The 16,715-nt window shown below is 28.6% G+C and overlaps 1 pseudogene; it reads right to left on the minus strand.

Annotated features, from left to right (window-relative positions):
- Positions 1–5,453: 5,453 nt before the first annotated feature.
- LOC149576406 (aldo-keto reductase family 4 member C10-like) lies at positions 5,454–7,812 on the minus strand (annotated as a pseudogene).
- Between the last annotated feature and the right edge of the window lie 8,903 nt (positions 7,813–16,715).

Genomic DNA, 16,715 nt, shown 5'->3' on the forward strand with positions numbered 1-16,715 from the left:
TTATTAAAATAAATTATAAAGAAAACTATTGAAATCAATGTAATTAATTCTTAAATAAAATTGTTGAAATAAATGTAACTAATTATTTAAATTAATCAATAAATAAAAACGTACTATTTATACTATTACAAATTAAGAAAATAAGAAGAAGAAAACATACTATATACTTTTTAAGAACTTTAAAATTTGATTTTAAATATGAAAAGATCATATCAATATTTAAATTAATTTATTCACACCTAGCAAAGAAAAAACAAAAAGACCAGTTATCAAATAAGACAAATCATCATTCAAATCTAATTGAGTTAGACTACAATATCATACTTGCATAATTTTATACCCATTACCAAGTCTTAGCAGATAAGAATTGAAAACGTTTAATTACTCAACAAATTAGAGGATAGGAAAGCAACCTATCAAATCATCAATTCAAAAACAAAGAAACACTAAGCTCATCATTTAAATTTGATAATATAAGAAAGGCATTAGAAAAACTAAAAATTTCTTCCAATAATCTAATAGGAAGCTTTTCTCTTTCCGTTATGGATCTTCCATCTCTTGATGTAATTATTCTTTCAAATAACCAGCTACAAGGTACTCTGCCCTAAGTAATATCCAAGGACTTGTACATGGTCAACTTGAAAAGAAACAAGTTGCACGGCTCTCTTTTGCCTTTTAAAAATTGTTTTACATATCCACCGCATTTATTTGATGCGTCGGAGAATAATTTTACTGGTTCTGCTCCAGCAAGCCGGTACTGACGAACCATTCAATCTTTGTCGAGATCAAAAGTTGCAACTTACCAAAGAGCAAAAATGATAGATTAGAGATTTATAACACAAACATTAGTCTTTATGAATCAAACGCAGAAATAAATTATAAAAATTAAGATATATATCAAAATGGGGAGAAAGAGTTTTAAAGAATATGCAAACCATACCCAAACAAGAGACACAATGCGTCATAGTTCCTGCCTAACGCATAATGGTTGTAGAGGTGTAGATGAGTGAGAATCTAAATTAATATTATGAATGCATTAATTTTTGCCTATAAATGCACTTGTGATCTGATAGGATTGCTCATATTTTGTTGTTAAATTATCATCGTAGAAATGCGCTTGTAATATGATAGGATGGCTCATATTTTATTGTTAAGTTCTTGTGCTATATTATCATATCTTTGGGCATTTAATCCCAAGAATAAGAGGTCAAAGTCCCCAATATGGCACTAAGTACTTAATATCATACTATGATCAATACATATGCTTTAGACAAATTTGCACCTTCTATATTGACAACTTAAATTATGTGCAATGAGGAAAGATATCCATACCAATATTTGAATTATAGAACTTAATGAAGTGATGAAGTATTTGGAGTATCACATTATATATTTAAGCATACCATGCATGCTACTAGACAACCATAAATAGTTGGAATAACTCCCCCAACTATGTATTATTCTCATCTTGATTATCAAGTGGAACTCAAACTATTTTTAGTCATTAGCATTGGACAAAAACTAGGATAGATATATAGATAGAGATAAATAGCATTATACAACAATAACAACATAAACATATATGCAGAGGAAAAAAGGATAGATAATATAGAGGAGGAAGAGGAAGAGAGATAAAATAGTAAGATAGAGTGATACCAACATAAGTTGTTGTACGTGTGAGAGAGAATTAAATATAATTATTTTTCTTAATAAAACAAATAGTCAAAATAAAATCATGGTTATAATAAAGAATTAAAATATATTATATTTTAATTAATGAAACTAAGAATTTAATTTTTATATTAAAATTCACATTTCTATAAGAAAAAATGAAATGTATTGAAATATCAAAATATTTTATAAGTAAAACTAATTGTTTAATTTTACACAATTAGAGAAGGTTTACTATTTAATGTTTTGTATTTCCAAATTTTTCATAAAATTAAGTAATTTTTTATTATGAAATAATATCTATATAATTTAATATGTACATTTGTAAATAATAAATAGATGTAATGCATATAAATTTGATGTTGATGAATAAATATGATGTAATAAATAAGAAATAAAATATAACTATTTAATTTTAATACATAGTTTATAAAAACTTAATAATAATTTATATATCTTTTAGAATTGAATTATTTCTATTTTGTGGTTATTTCTTTAGTATGTTTTTTGATATAAAATATAATTATTAATTTAATATTAAAATATATATTTAAGTTTTAAATGTACTTAAACTAAATGATAAATTGTTTAAATAAAAAATATTAATAATAATAAATAATATAATTTAAAAATTGTAACACTTATCAATTATACATATTACAAACACTATTATAAAATACAATTAAAAAATAATATTATTTAATTTATTTTTATAATAGTAAAACAATAGTAATAATTTAACTATTTTTATTAAAAAAGAATTTTTTAAAAAAAATTAGAAATTCAAATACAAAGATATAACATATTGAAATTATATTAAAAAGACATATTTATTAGTTATATATATATAATTTGAACTTATGCATTACATGAAGTTTTAGGAACAAGTTATATCAAATAGTAAAAAATAAACATCAATGTAAAACTAATAATAAATATATTTAAAATAAGAAATTAAAAATATTTAATGGATTGTGATAATTAATGTTGATTACACATGTTATGTGAGGTGGAAGATAAAATGATTGAAAAAATAAAATCTTATCAACTTGTCACAAATGTGGAAAAGATAAAGTTATAATTAATACATTCATTAATGCAAGATGAAGTTGTTAGAAAATATTTGTATTTTTTGTTGAAGAAAATTAATTTTCTCCCCCACCAAAAATAGTATGGACCAATAGAATGGATAAAAAATGTGATTTATAAAATAATGAAAAACTAGAAAAAGATATAAACATTTTAAATCTCATATAATCTTTTAAATTCCTGGATTTGATTGGTTAGTGTTAATGTCATATTTGGATTGACATGAATGCATAAGTATTCCTACCTTGGCAGGAACTAAAAATTAGACATTAGAATAAAAACTTGTTTCTTGATAACCTCATTGGAAATAACAATTAAGATGATAATAGTAATTGCCAAGTTCCTTTGGGGCATTTCCTAATAAGGGAACATGAGTTGTTAAAAATGAAAACAAAAGTTATTATTTCTATTTTCAATATTTTTAAAGATTTATTCAAATATTTTGTGGGTTGTTTCTTTTTTGAACGAGTTGTTTTTGCTTCTATTTTTTCTAAACTATTAATTAAATTACAATTGGAAAAAACTCATCAAAATAATGGAAAATATTTTTTTTAGAATTGTTCAAATATTTTGTGGGTTGTTTCTATTTTTGAATAGTTATTCATGTTTCTATTTTTCTAAACTATTAATTAAATTACAATTGGAAACAAGTGACGCGTAGCGTCATAGTTCCTGCCATATGTGTGATAGTTGTATTGTTGTGAAGGAGGGAGTGAAGGGGGTGGGATTAGGTAATAGTCAATTGTAAATTGAACATGAGAAAATTACTACTAATTTGTAAATTGATGGACAAATGTTAATAGATAATAAATGTAGGTGGCCCATGCAATCCAATTATACATGCATTCCTAATTGCAACAGGACAAAGTATACTTAATGATGCTTAGAGAATTTGAGGTAGCCATTTAAGCTATAGCATCAACTGCTGAATTGTGTTGTGCTTGGATTCAAGAGCAATTTGCATTGGAACATACTAAACTGTTTCAATCTCTTTGCACACTAATAAAACCAAACAAAATATCAAACCAAGAAGTATAGTACAAATCATCTATCATTTAAAAAAATAGCTTTAGGGAATTATATAGCTAAAAAGATATTCACAATTTTATATTTGATAAAATCGAGACATTACTCTAAATAGTAATGGCTGACCAGCATTTAGGGAAGAAGAAATCTACTATAGAAATAAAGTATGTTTTCAAAATGAACATCTACTGAAAAAACAACCCTCAATACTCACTATCTTCCATATTATCTAATCCATCAAACTAAACAACAGAGCATTTGTTTATAACTATATATTTCAACAAGAGCATTCATAATAGAAGGCATTTACATAACTGAAAAAGGCCTCAAATTACAAACAATTCATCACAACATCTAAGTTATAGTCTCTCAAATACGTCTTCTATGTAAAATTTTGAACCTAAGGTAAAGCACATTAGCAAACGTCAAAAATGACGCCACTCGATTATTAAAATGGAAAAATGATCTGATCTAAGCTAAAATTTGTGGCACCACACAAAATTTTGAGCCTACAGTCAAATGAATTGTCATACCTCCCTACAGCAAAAAGGGCGAGGTCATGTGCCAAGATAGAAATCCCATAGTTACATAAAAAATAGGGGAAATTTATACTATTTTATAATCCCATTCACTACAAACAGTTCAAAGTTTTGCTCCCATCAACTTTCCCATACTTGAACAAGACTCGACTCAAGAACAGAGCACAAAGTTGTTCACTATTCTTTTACAAAATTATTAAAAAAAATTCATAGCACAAAATTTGTTCATCTAATATTCGTACTGCTCTGTACGAAATGGCCAAACCTATTTCTGCAGATCTTGCTGTAAAAGTCTTTAAAAAAATGAATAGTTTAAAACGACATCCAGCAGACATGCCGAAAGAAAATTTGTTGTAAAACTGTATACAACAAACATGCCAGGCTTTTGCCAGGGGATATTCATTAACAAACATTCCAACAATATTTTTAGACATGCGTAAAGCTCTCTCTCTCTCTCTCAATTAAAGACACAGAAAATAAACTATTTTTCTTGTAGACAATCAAATTTGCGTTCCCTACCAAGATCATTCATGAAAAATTCACATATCATTTACTCTTTAAAGTATACATTGAAACACCAAAGAATATTATTTTTTAATTAAAAAATATAATTTTAAATATGTATATAAAAAATGCACATACAAATTTGTCAATAAAAAAACTTATTGTTAATGTATATATTTATTTATGTTGTTAATGTATATATTTATTTATGTTGTCCAATATATAATGTTCAAAATAAATTTATTAAAATTAATATTTTAAAATATTGTATTTTATAATGTTTTATTTGAAGTAATTATTTTTAAAGTTTATATATCGAATATTTTCATGAATATGTGCACATATATTCTTGTGTAAATATAAACCTTGATAAGCAGATCTAATATATAACTTTATAAATTTTCTTCTTAATTAAAAATGTCATTTATCCAAAACTTTATAAATAATAATATATTTTCTTTCCCTCAACTAAACCAAAAAAATGTAATATTGATTAGACTTTTTTTTAAAAAAATAGTTTCCTCAAATCAAATATTTGCAAAAATTAATGTCTACAATAAACAAGGTATGAATGAGTCCTAGTTACCAAAACAGGAAAAAGTAAAACACAATATTATTTTATTCTTATTTCTTCACTTCCGCTTTAGTCTTTCCATGCTTTTTGGCTATTTCTTGAATAATGGGGTTTTCAATTACCGCATTGGAACCCCATGGAGTATTTGGAGCTCCCAAAGGAGACCATGCACTCACATGAATGTTATGCTTGCTGCAAAAATCTCTCAACTTCTTTTGCTGCCATTGTGGATGCATCTCCACCTGTGTGTTTCCATACTGAATCAACATAAACTTGATGCCATTCAATAAATTCCAATTACTAGACCAAGTAATGTTTTTGATTTAGATAAAAGACTAGGTGAAATTGGACTAGAAAATAGACAGTTACAAAGGTTATTTGCATTAATAAAACTATTAGCTACTCTGGACTTGTAATACTATGATTTAAAAGCTCCCATGAAGGGATTTGGCGAGAAAATGGGATTATATCAAAGTGATATAGTCACAATAGCCACCTATAAATACAACTAATTATCTCTAACAATAGAAACATGCATGATCAACTATACACCAAGAGGAACATCTACAGAACTTTGTAGCAAAAAGAAATTGTAGGTAGAAGGAATCCATTTAATTCTACTACGCTATCTGACATCAATATATAAGTTAATAGTGAAAGGACAACATTGGTATGGAACAAATATCATAAATAATGGAATATAATAATACTTATGTTGCAAATACTTGATAATGATATCTCATTTCAAAGAGACAACTTCCTAATCGACTTTAAAAGAGATACCAATAATCTTTAATATGATCACAATACTTCACAGTTCACATAATGGCACAGAGCCTAAAATCTTTCTTTCAGATTGATTGCTACTCTTCCTGGGCTCTCTTCTCCTGTAATTCCAATTCTTTGGTTGTCATCATTGTTGATCTCTTTTGTTAAGCTTACTGAACATTCTTCTTTTTTTTTTACCAATGTTTATGTCCTTGTTTCATAGTTCTTAAAACTATATATGTGGTTTTAATCTTTTCCAATCCATTTTATACTGGTTTCTCAAGCATTCTGTACTTGCTCTTTTGCTGGTATGTTTTCTACTTATATAGTTGCTAGTTCTTTCTTGAAGTATATACTTTGTATTCTGCATTGATTCAATATATTTTCTATATATATTATGCTTATGCTTAGAAGTTGGAACAAAATGATCTAAAATGCCTGCATATGATTATAACAATGTGATTTTGTAGCTTATGTAAGAGTTAAAGTTGGCACGAGTCTAACTACTCATAATCGAATAAATACTAAATTTTACTGTTTGACTGACAAGTGACAACACATGATCCAATACACACTATTCGATTAGAGGTTACTCATAACTTATTGAATTTGTCCATGAACAATGAGTCAGACATTTCATTAAAGACACTGAGAACATGTTAAAAAATCAATGAACACAGATAGCCCTTGTGTCAGATGAAAAACAAGCCTCTAAAACAAGCAAATACATTTTTGTAAACTCTTTACCTGATCAACAGTAGGGGGAATCTTGGCATGTTTCAGTAAGTCCTCGATTTTCTTGGAGGAAAAATTACTAACTCTAATGGCTTTGGCAAGCCCCATCTCCATGCATTACTCCATTCCCTCCCAAGTTGACTTTATATCTAATGGCAAGAAATCTTCTTCTTTGACAGGGGTACCTGGAGTACCTACTCTCATCTTGATAGGCCAGTGCATGAGAAATAGATCCACATACTCTAATTGCATAGTCCTAGACATTGAAAAAACAACAAATCAATTAAGGTCTATAAAACAGAGGAAACAAAAGACTGAATTTGTGAAAAATAAACATACATTAAACTATCCTTGATTGTAGCAACAGGATCATTGTGCTCTGAATTCTTGAGTTTAGTGGTGACAAAAACATCTTCTTTGCTAACAAGCCCACTCTGAAAAGTTGCATTCAGGGCTTTCCCCAATGCAAGCTCTGAGCCATAAACCCTAGCTGTGTCAAAATGTCTAATACCGACCTACAGAAACAGAGTGTTGAAAAAACACCAACATCAGATGAGCATTATATTTCAAATGGACTACCCCAAGCACATCATTCCTAGAATCGAACAAAGGAGAATTCATAACCCTAAAATTATAAAATGTGGAAAATTTTGAGAAGTTGAAATAAAACCCTTTTCCCACAATGTAGAGGTATTTTTCAAGATTAAACAGAGTATATCCTCTTTTCCATGACCCAGAGGTAGAACTGTTAATGAAAAGAGTGAATACTTGAAGAGCAGTAGTAACTGTTGTTATAATAGTCTCTTGGTTCTTCTCAAGGGATGCAGTACCCAACCCAATTAATGGAATTAGGGCTCCTGTATTAAGCTCGACACTTCTTCCGACAATTCCCATGATGTTCCCTGCAAGCACTCACAGGCCCATTTATTGTTTGTATGATACAAGAACGAAAAAAAATGTACTGGTTAATTTGCATATTTTTTGGTTGAATTCACTGTACAGCTCCAAATCTTATTACCTTTGCAAAATTCTTGGGAGAAAGTTGAGATTATGTAGATATGAAACCACAATGGAACTACTTATTTTTAAAGAAACCCTGACATGAAAAAGGAATTGAAGAACCTTGTGATTAGGAAAAGAGAATTGGATGATAGTATGCAATCCATTGAATCGAGAAATTTCTAGTATTTTACCGAATTGTCTAGAGAAGATGCCCATTTTAAGCATGAATAGAGCTTTTGAAATGTGTAGGGTTGAATGAGAATGTCGCCGTCGATTTTGGAGCTCATAGCGTCTAGAGTCCTGGACATACCTATTGCTTTTTCGTTTGAATAAGAGATTGGATGGATTGTCTTGAGATAGCATACACGCATGAAGTTTCTAATTTAATATTTCATACTCACATGAATTCCACCGACTGTAAGCATTAATGAACATTTAATTAATTCCCACCGACTGAAGACAAATGAAAATATTTAAGTGGTCCAAATATGCAACCAGTATATATGTCAGAGATATATATGTCAGGATATTTATTATTTGTTGATAACTATTAATATGCCTTTTATTTTCCTCCTATTTTTCTTTTGGAAAAATTAATTTACTCCTTGCCTAAATTGACCATGACCAATGAAATATGAAATAAATAATATTTTGTACATTTGAAAAATAGTTCTTAAAAAGAAACATTAAAATAGACTATAAAAGTGCTAAAATATTTTAATTTCATTGGTCAGATTGAAAAACTAAAAGGACTTGCATGAATGCATTACTATTCGTGCCATAGGCAGGAACTAAAAACTCATGAAAATAATGAGAAATAAATTCTTTAGATTTGTTCAAATATTTTGTGGCTTGTTTCTATTTTTGAACAAGTTGTTTGTGTTTCTATTTTTTCTAAACTATTAATTAAATTACAATTGGAAAAAACTCATGGAAATAATGGGAAATACATTTTTTTAGATTTGTTCAAATATTTTGTGGGTTGTTTCTATTTTTGAACGAGTTCTTTGTGCTTCTATTTTTTCTAAACTATTAATCAAATTACAATTGGAAATAACTCATGAAAATAATGGAAAATAAATTTTTCGGACAGAGGCTGACAATTTTCTAGTGGAAAATTATAAAATCCAAGTATTTTTTAAAAGTTATTTAGTTCTTCTAAATGTTCATATACTATTTCAATAATTAGAATGTTTTAAATTATTAATGATAGTCTATTTTACATTGGAATAGATCAAAATAATTTCAGTTATCAAACACAAATAAATAGAATATTTTGAAAAAAACTTATTGTAAACAATATTTTAAAATAAAATATTTTATTTAGTCTATATTTATTTTCTTTAATAGAATAGTATGTAATTTATTTTTTTATTCATACTACATTCAACAAGTGGATTGACACCTTCAATTCACTTCCTAAATTAAAAAATAATTACTATTTGTTTGGATAAAAAATATGAATATAAGAATGTAGTTAGTTTCTTATTTGAATTTAAATTGTTTGCAAAAATTAATAATGTTTAATTAAACTTTAGATCACTTATTTGTATACGTAATTGTTGGAGACAAATTGTTTCACTTGATATCTATAGGTATTTTAAAAAAAGTTTATTGACTTCATCTAAATGTTCATATACTATTTCAATAATTAGAATGTTTTAATTAATTAATGATAGTCTATTTTACGTTGGAATAAATCATAGTCTATTTTAGTTACTAAAGAATGTATTAGACCCCTACCACCCGCAATTCCATTACCGCATCATATATTTGTGGGCGACTCTATTGAAGTTAGAGAGAATGATTGTTGGTGGCGAGGGATTGTGGAGGCTACATTTGAAACCCCATTGAGCTATGAAGTTATTTATGAAGTAGATTTTCCTGATACCATAACATTAAAACCATATTCACATTCAAACTTGAGACCAAGGTTAGATTGGATAGAAGGCCAATGGAGGCCTTGATAATGGAATTGATTTTTTCTTTAACCTTTCTATGTTCACATGCATCACCTTATAATTTCTTGGATAGACATGAGAAGACTTTTTGGATTTTATGAATATGTAATTATTCTCTATATAAATAAAATGTCTCTTTCACATTCTTACAATTTTGAATCACTCATATTTTTGTACATTAAAAGTTTACTTTATAATATTCTTTATCTTGGTGTACTTTTTTTGTCATAAACTTGTGTTATCTTCAACAAATAAATAAAATTTAAAGGACCATATTTAACTACATATTTAAATATCAATACACCGCCTATTAACCTACATTAATTAAAGGTAGTGTTTAATTTATAATATAATTCATTAGTTCATAAAACTATGTTCTTAATTTATTTTCCTAACTTCACTCTATTTTCACATAATTAGTTATGGTGAGACTAAGGTTAACCTTTTAGTCAGAGGAACAGAGGAGAGTACACCAAAGAGAATATCACAGGCAATATCAAAGAGACTATTGTAGATGTCAACAAGAACAAATTATAGAAAGTTAGAGACAAGAACAAAGGACAAGGTGTAACCAAGTTGATAGGGAGAGGTGTGTTAGAAGAAGGGATGAATAAATAGTTGTAGAATTGGAAATTCAGCAAACAGACGGAACAAAAACAGAAAGAAATATATGACATCGGATTGCTCTAGAAACCCTTCTCCTTCCAAGTGAAGCACAACATGAGCATGAAGAAAATGATGACCAACCAATTGAAAGGTACAACTAACCATCTAATGCAAATATTCAGTTGGATGTTCAAAATGAAAATTCTAGATTGGTATAATGAATATCTAAAACCCCACAACATGAAAATGTTTTGAACGTTAATGATGATGTTGAAGGAACTATGGAAAACATTGCAAACCCAAATGGTCTTCTTCATACTGAGTTCAGAAGATTTCAAATGTAGTTTAGGCATCAAATAGATAGTTTGAAGACTCCAAGTGTGTGTCATGTTTGTCAAGAATCTTATCTTTTTATGAAAGTTTCTTGTACTTCTGCAGGTCCTAAATGTAATAGGTGTTGACAAGAGAGAAGTATTCATAGATTTTTTTCTCTAAACCATATAGATCCTGGGTCTCAACCACAAGTGCTTGCAAATTTGACCCAAGTTGAAGAGATGTTAATTGCATGTGTTAATCCTATACTTCAAGTTACACATGCAACTAGTGGTCAATACAAGTATAAGGGACACACTATATATTTTCCTCAACATATTGAAGAAGTATCCAAAGTTTTCCCACATACAATTGACAAGTTGCCAATAATTATTTTTTGTAGACAGGATCAACATGGAACCTATTATAACTTTACTGTAAATAGGGAGCGTGTGTACAGAGATTTAAGCTATAAAGTAGAAAATGATCCCTTTTATGCAGATGTTAGAATCGATGAAGATGCTCTCAATGACTTAACCCAAATTTATGATGAGAATATTTTTAATCGGTTGAAGATAGTACACATGGAGTTTGATTCTGATGCAAATGATGTCATTTTTGTTGGTCCACTCATGGAGGCAGATGAAGGTAATATACTTGAGCATACTACATCTGTGGCCTCTAGACCACCCAATGCTCAAAGAGAAATGGAATTAATCCATGCATGGGTTAACGATCTTGATTCACTTTCATCTCAATTAATTGATTGGCCAGCTATAGGAGCATCTCCTATCAATGAATATGTTACATCAGGATTGTTGGATATGGCTTTTCTAGCATTGTTTCCTAATGGAAGATGTCACTAGTTAGAACCAAGAATGAAGCAAGTTTATCTTCATGAATTTGCTAAACATATGATTCGGTATAAGGATCATCATTTTGGTAAACATCCAAGGTACAGGTATTTTATAACAAACATGATAATGCAACATCATGCACAAAGTTCATCATCTATATTTGTGAAAAGGAATTTACAAGCTCTACCAATTACAATTAGTGAGTTACGTGAACATATGGATAATATGATACATTATAATTTGGTTGATAGGTTGATAAGGTCTGGAACAAGTCTAAGAGGCACAAGGTCATATTGGGCTAAATGAAAAGGTAAATTGATAAACTTGGTTCACCAACTAGGAACTCCTACAATTTTTTTCACATTGAGTGCAACAAACATGCAATGACCTAATTTACATGCATTAATGCCTAGAACACCACCAACTAATCCACATGAGGCTCAAAAATGGAGAAGAAAGAATATCATTGACTATCCTCACATTGTTGTACATTACATGCATCTTAGACATATGATGTTTAGAAAATAAATACTTCAAAAGGGTATGAGAGTCAAAGACTTTTGGTGTAGTTATGAGTGGCAACAATGGGGTTCACCTCATGTGCATGGATTCCTATGGTTGGAAGGAGCACAAACATGGACACTATTGATTGGTCAAATGAGCAAGAGAGGTAAACTATTGAAAGATATTTTCATTCCATTATTCATGCATGGAATCCTAGACATGATGTGCACCAAAGAAATATGCAGGTATGTTTTTAATGATATTATCTCATATCTCACTATGTTATGACGATTATAAATTTATTTAAGCACAAATTTTATTAATAACTAACTATAATTTGTACAACTATTTTTAGCCTTTTCAACATTTTGGTCAACATCCATGTCTCAAAAATATTGCACAACTAACACAGATGGATATTGATCAAGACTATGAAGAGATATTGAACTGTGTTGAAAGACACATTATCTGTAAGGAGGGTGCATGCTTACATAAAAAGAGGGGAAGAATGGTTTATAGGTAATTATTGTATGAATTTAAAGTTTTATTTCTATTTAACACATCAATACAAACTTATAATTTTATCCCTCTCAGGTATAATGCTCCTTGGCCATTGAACCTAGAGGGGTCTAGATTATATGAGGATGTAGAAACAGGTGATAAAAAAATTGAGCCAGCAAGAAATGATGATAGAGTTAACACACATAATAGACACTTCTTGCAACTTTGGAGGGCAAATGTAGATTGGCAACCTATACTTTCTAAACATGTAGTTATCAAATATATTGCAAAGTATGCTTCAAAAGAAAAAAGAAGTTCTAAAACATATCAACAAATGTTGATGCATTTATCAAACTTGGAAAATCTTGATGAACTTGCAACAAGGCATACAAAAATCTTCTCATAGAAACAATTATAGAAAGAGACATTAGAGCTCAAGAAACATGTCATATGTTGTTAGAACTTCCACTTATGGAGAGTAGTAGAAAGTTTGTTAATCTAAATGTTTCACATGAAGTTTTCAAACTTGTAACAATTAATATAGAGAATAATGAAGAAGATAATACAAAGTCCTTTATACAAGGGTATAAAACAAAACTCCTTTGTATGGAAGGTATAACATTAATTGATGTAGCAAGAACTTGGATATACAATCCTAAGAAAAGAGGAGATAACAAATGGGGGCCAAGAGAAATAGTAGCTATACTTAGAGTTTTCCCAAGGTTTATATCGATTCTGCCACGAGACTCCAAAAAATGGTATGATTTTTGTTCATCTAATTTGTTGTTATACAAACCAAATTGTGACATTCAAAGGGACATTGGTGATACTGATGATACTACAGTGACCAATTGGGAGTCGCTCCAATATACTCCTTGGCATGTTCAATGCACTGAACAACTAGAAAATGATGAAGCTGCAAGTGACTTAGATGTAGACGATATTGTACGTGCTCAAGAAAATCCTACAGAGCATGAATGGGAAATCATATCTAGATTGCATCGTGGTCAACACATGCAAGTTTCTAAAATAGACATGTTGGGAAGAAGAGATATTGATAGGAATACAAATTGGTTTGTTGAATATCAATGTGAAGACAATACTATTACAGCTATCAACTTCATTGTTGAAATGAAGAAACATCAATGTCTCATGTATGATGACATTCTAGAATGTATCAACTTTTTGAATCTTGGTGAAAACCAACAAAAGGCCATTGACATTGTTATGACACATTACCATAGCAATCAAGTGGGGAACCCTCTATGTATGATAATTCAAGGAACTGTAGGAATAGGAAAATCTTATCTAATTGGTGCCATCAGTCAATCTCTTCATATGGATGTAATGCTAAATCCTTCTCCACTTCTATTTTTCACACCAACTAGAGTAGCATCTTTCAATATAGGAGCTTCAACAATTCATTCAAAGCTACGAATACCAATAAAAGATTTTACTCAACTAGAGGGGGCATGACTTACAAGTTTTCAAGAAGAAATGGATCATATTAAATATATTTTGATTAATGAAATGAGTTTCATTGGTCAAAACTTGCTAGAAAATATACATTCCCATCTTAGACAAGCATTCCGAGAAAAAGCTGATAGAAGTTTTGTAGGTAAAGATTTTTTTGTTGTTAAGTGTATTTTTATGTCAACTAATATTTACTATTACCATCCATCTATACTATTCCCAATACATTTTTTCAGCCTTTATTTTCTTTCTTTCAAGACTTTCTATTATTTTGGTTGGACTACCTCTAGTCAATGATAAACCAACATATGCTAGCCAAAGGTGAGCTAAATTATTGTGGTAAGAATTCAAAATAGTGGTTACATTAGATAAAATATTTAAGGCAAGATGGTCAAGACAATGACCAACAAAGATTTTGTGAACTTCTAAGGAATTTGAGAGATGCAAATCCTAAGATAGATGATTGGAATCTTCTTATGATGAGTATCCCTATATGGCTTGATGCTTTAACCAAAGTACATTTATTCAAGCAACCAATGAGAATTTCCACAATCATAATAGGAGAATGTTCTACTCTTTGAGGTATATATCACAATAAAACTTTTATCTTTGAAGAATATATGATGTACTTACATCATTATGGAGATTATCTTCCAATTTTGTCATTTTACTTTATTTGAATAATTGTACCATGAGATATAATTCTCCTTTAATCTATGTATGAGAATAATAACATCCAATTTCACAACAATAGTTCCTGATTATTTCAATTGTACTTTCAATTTTTTCAACATGTAACCACTAAGTAGATCTAATATTAAACCCTTTACATGATAAATATCACTCATATTTTTCCCATTAAATTGATGAGCTAATTATAATACTAAACCTTTTCATAACGCTAAATCTAATTCTAACCTTATTTCAAATTGAGCGACCTTTTCGTAAACATAACTTTTGCTATAATTGTAACCCTAAGTCCAACTCTAACCCTAATTCTACCCATCTAGTCTTTCGATAAACATAACTCTATCTATACCCCTAACCATATTCATAATCATAAGTCTAATCTAATCCTAAGTCAGAGTAAAACTCTAATCCTAATCCTAACCCTAACTATAACCTTATCCTCAGTCAAACTCTAACCCTAATTCTAACCATATATTCTTCTGATAAACTTTACCCTAACTATAGCCCTAACCAAATTCGTAATGACAAGTCTAACTCTAATTCTAAGTCATAGTCACAGTCTAAACCCAACCGTAAGTCCAAACCTTCCCTAACTCTAAGTCTAACCCTAAATCTAACATACACTATAATTTCAATAAACTTAAGTCTATAACTCTAACCCTAACTCCAACTCTAACCCTGATTCTACCCATACAATCTTTCAATAAACATAACTCTATCTATATCCCTAGCCATATTCCTAATTATAAGTCTAACTCTAATCATAACTCTAAGTCAAACTCTAAACCCAACTCTAAGTCGAAACCTATCCCTAACCCTAAGTTTAACCCTAAATCTAATATACACTATTTCAATAATCACAAGTGAAAATGTAACCCTCACCTTAAGTAATTTATAAAATATAATTTAAAGAATAAGTAACAATGATTTAAAAATTTGCAATCTAAACTCTAAACTAGAAGCATATTCATAACAAAATTAAATAAATTAGAAAAAAAATTAAAAAATTATATAGTGTTAGAGTAATTATTCAAAAAATCTCTTTCATGTGCGCTCCAACTGCTACTAGCTTATATATATATATATATAAAGCTAGTTTTAATTACAAGGAAATGGTAAATTGGAATGGTTCCCTATTATCATGGAGCAACTCTTGCTAAAAATTTAAAACAAGTGCCACGTAGTAGTGTGTCTTTGTCATAATAGTTTAAAAATTAATTATAATATAATTTTAGGACTAAAATTAATTTTAATAATATATTTAGTTAAAATTTTAATATAAAAGAAAAATAAAATGGAATTGTTATAATTCTATCTAAATTATTTATACACTTTCAATTTTCTACTAGATTTAGATCTACCTTTATATAAATATAAAAAATGGATCTTATAATCTAACATTCCTTTAAAAATTACAACAATTTAGGATAGTGCATATTTTTAAAAAGAAACTTTTAGTTTTACACTTCTTTTTACATAATATGTTAAATAATAAGAGGAGTATAACTATAGATAATACTTTTATAATTAATTACAATGATAATTTGTATTAGAAATAAAAAGATGACAAATAATAATCACATAGTTATTTTAAATTTTTTTATATACTAATAATAAAAATTTCTTATTTAAAAATAATATAAACATAAAAAATAAAAATAAAAACTATTTAAGTATATTTATGAAAATGAACATATTTTCTATAAATATCAATATTTGTTATCTTTAAAATTGTTAAATTATATTTTTTAAAATTAAGTATTTATATGAACCATGCTTATGAGGTAGTGTCAATTTAACTTAATTATAATTAATTAAAGACTTCATTAAAAAAATTAGCAATCCTAAAATCTTGTCGAAAAAAATGAATATGGAGTACTCGTCCAAAAAAGGGGTCTTATAA

The sequence above is a fragment of the Cupressus sempervirens genome, chromosome 1 (assembly GCF_028749045.1).
Source record: "Cupressus sempervirens isolate cs-2001-9-10 chromosome 1, ASM2874904v1, whole genome shotgun sequence".
NCBI classification, from domain to species: domain Eukaryota; kingdom Viridiplantae; phylum Streptophyta; class Pinopsida; order Cupressales; family Cupressaceae; genus Cupressus; species Cupressus sempervirens.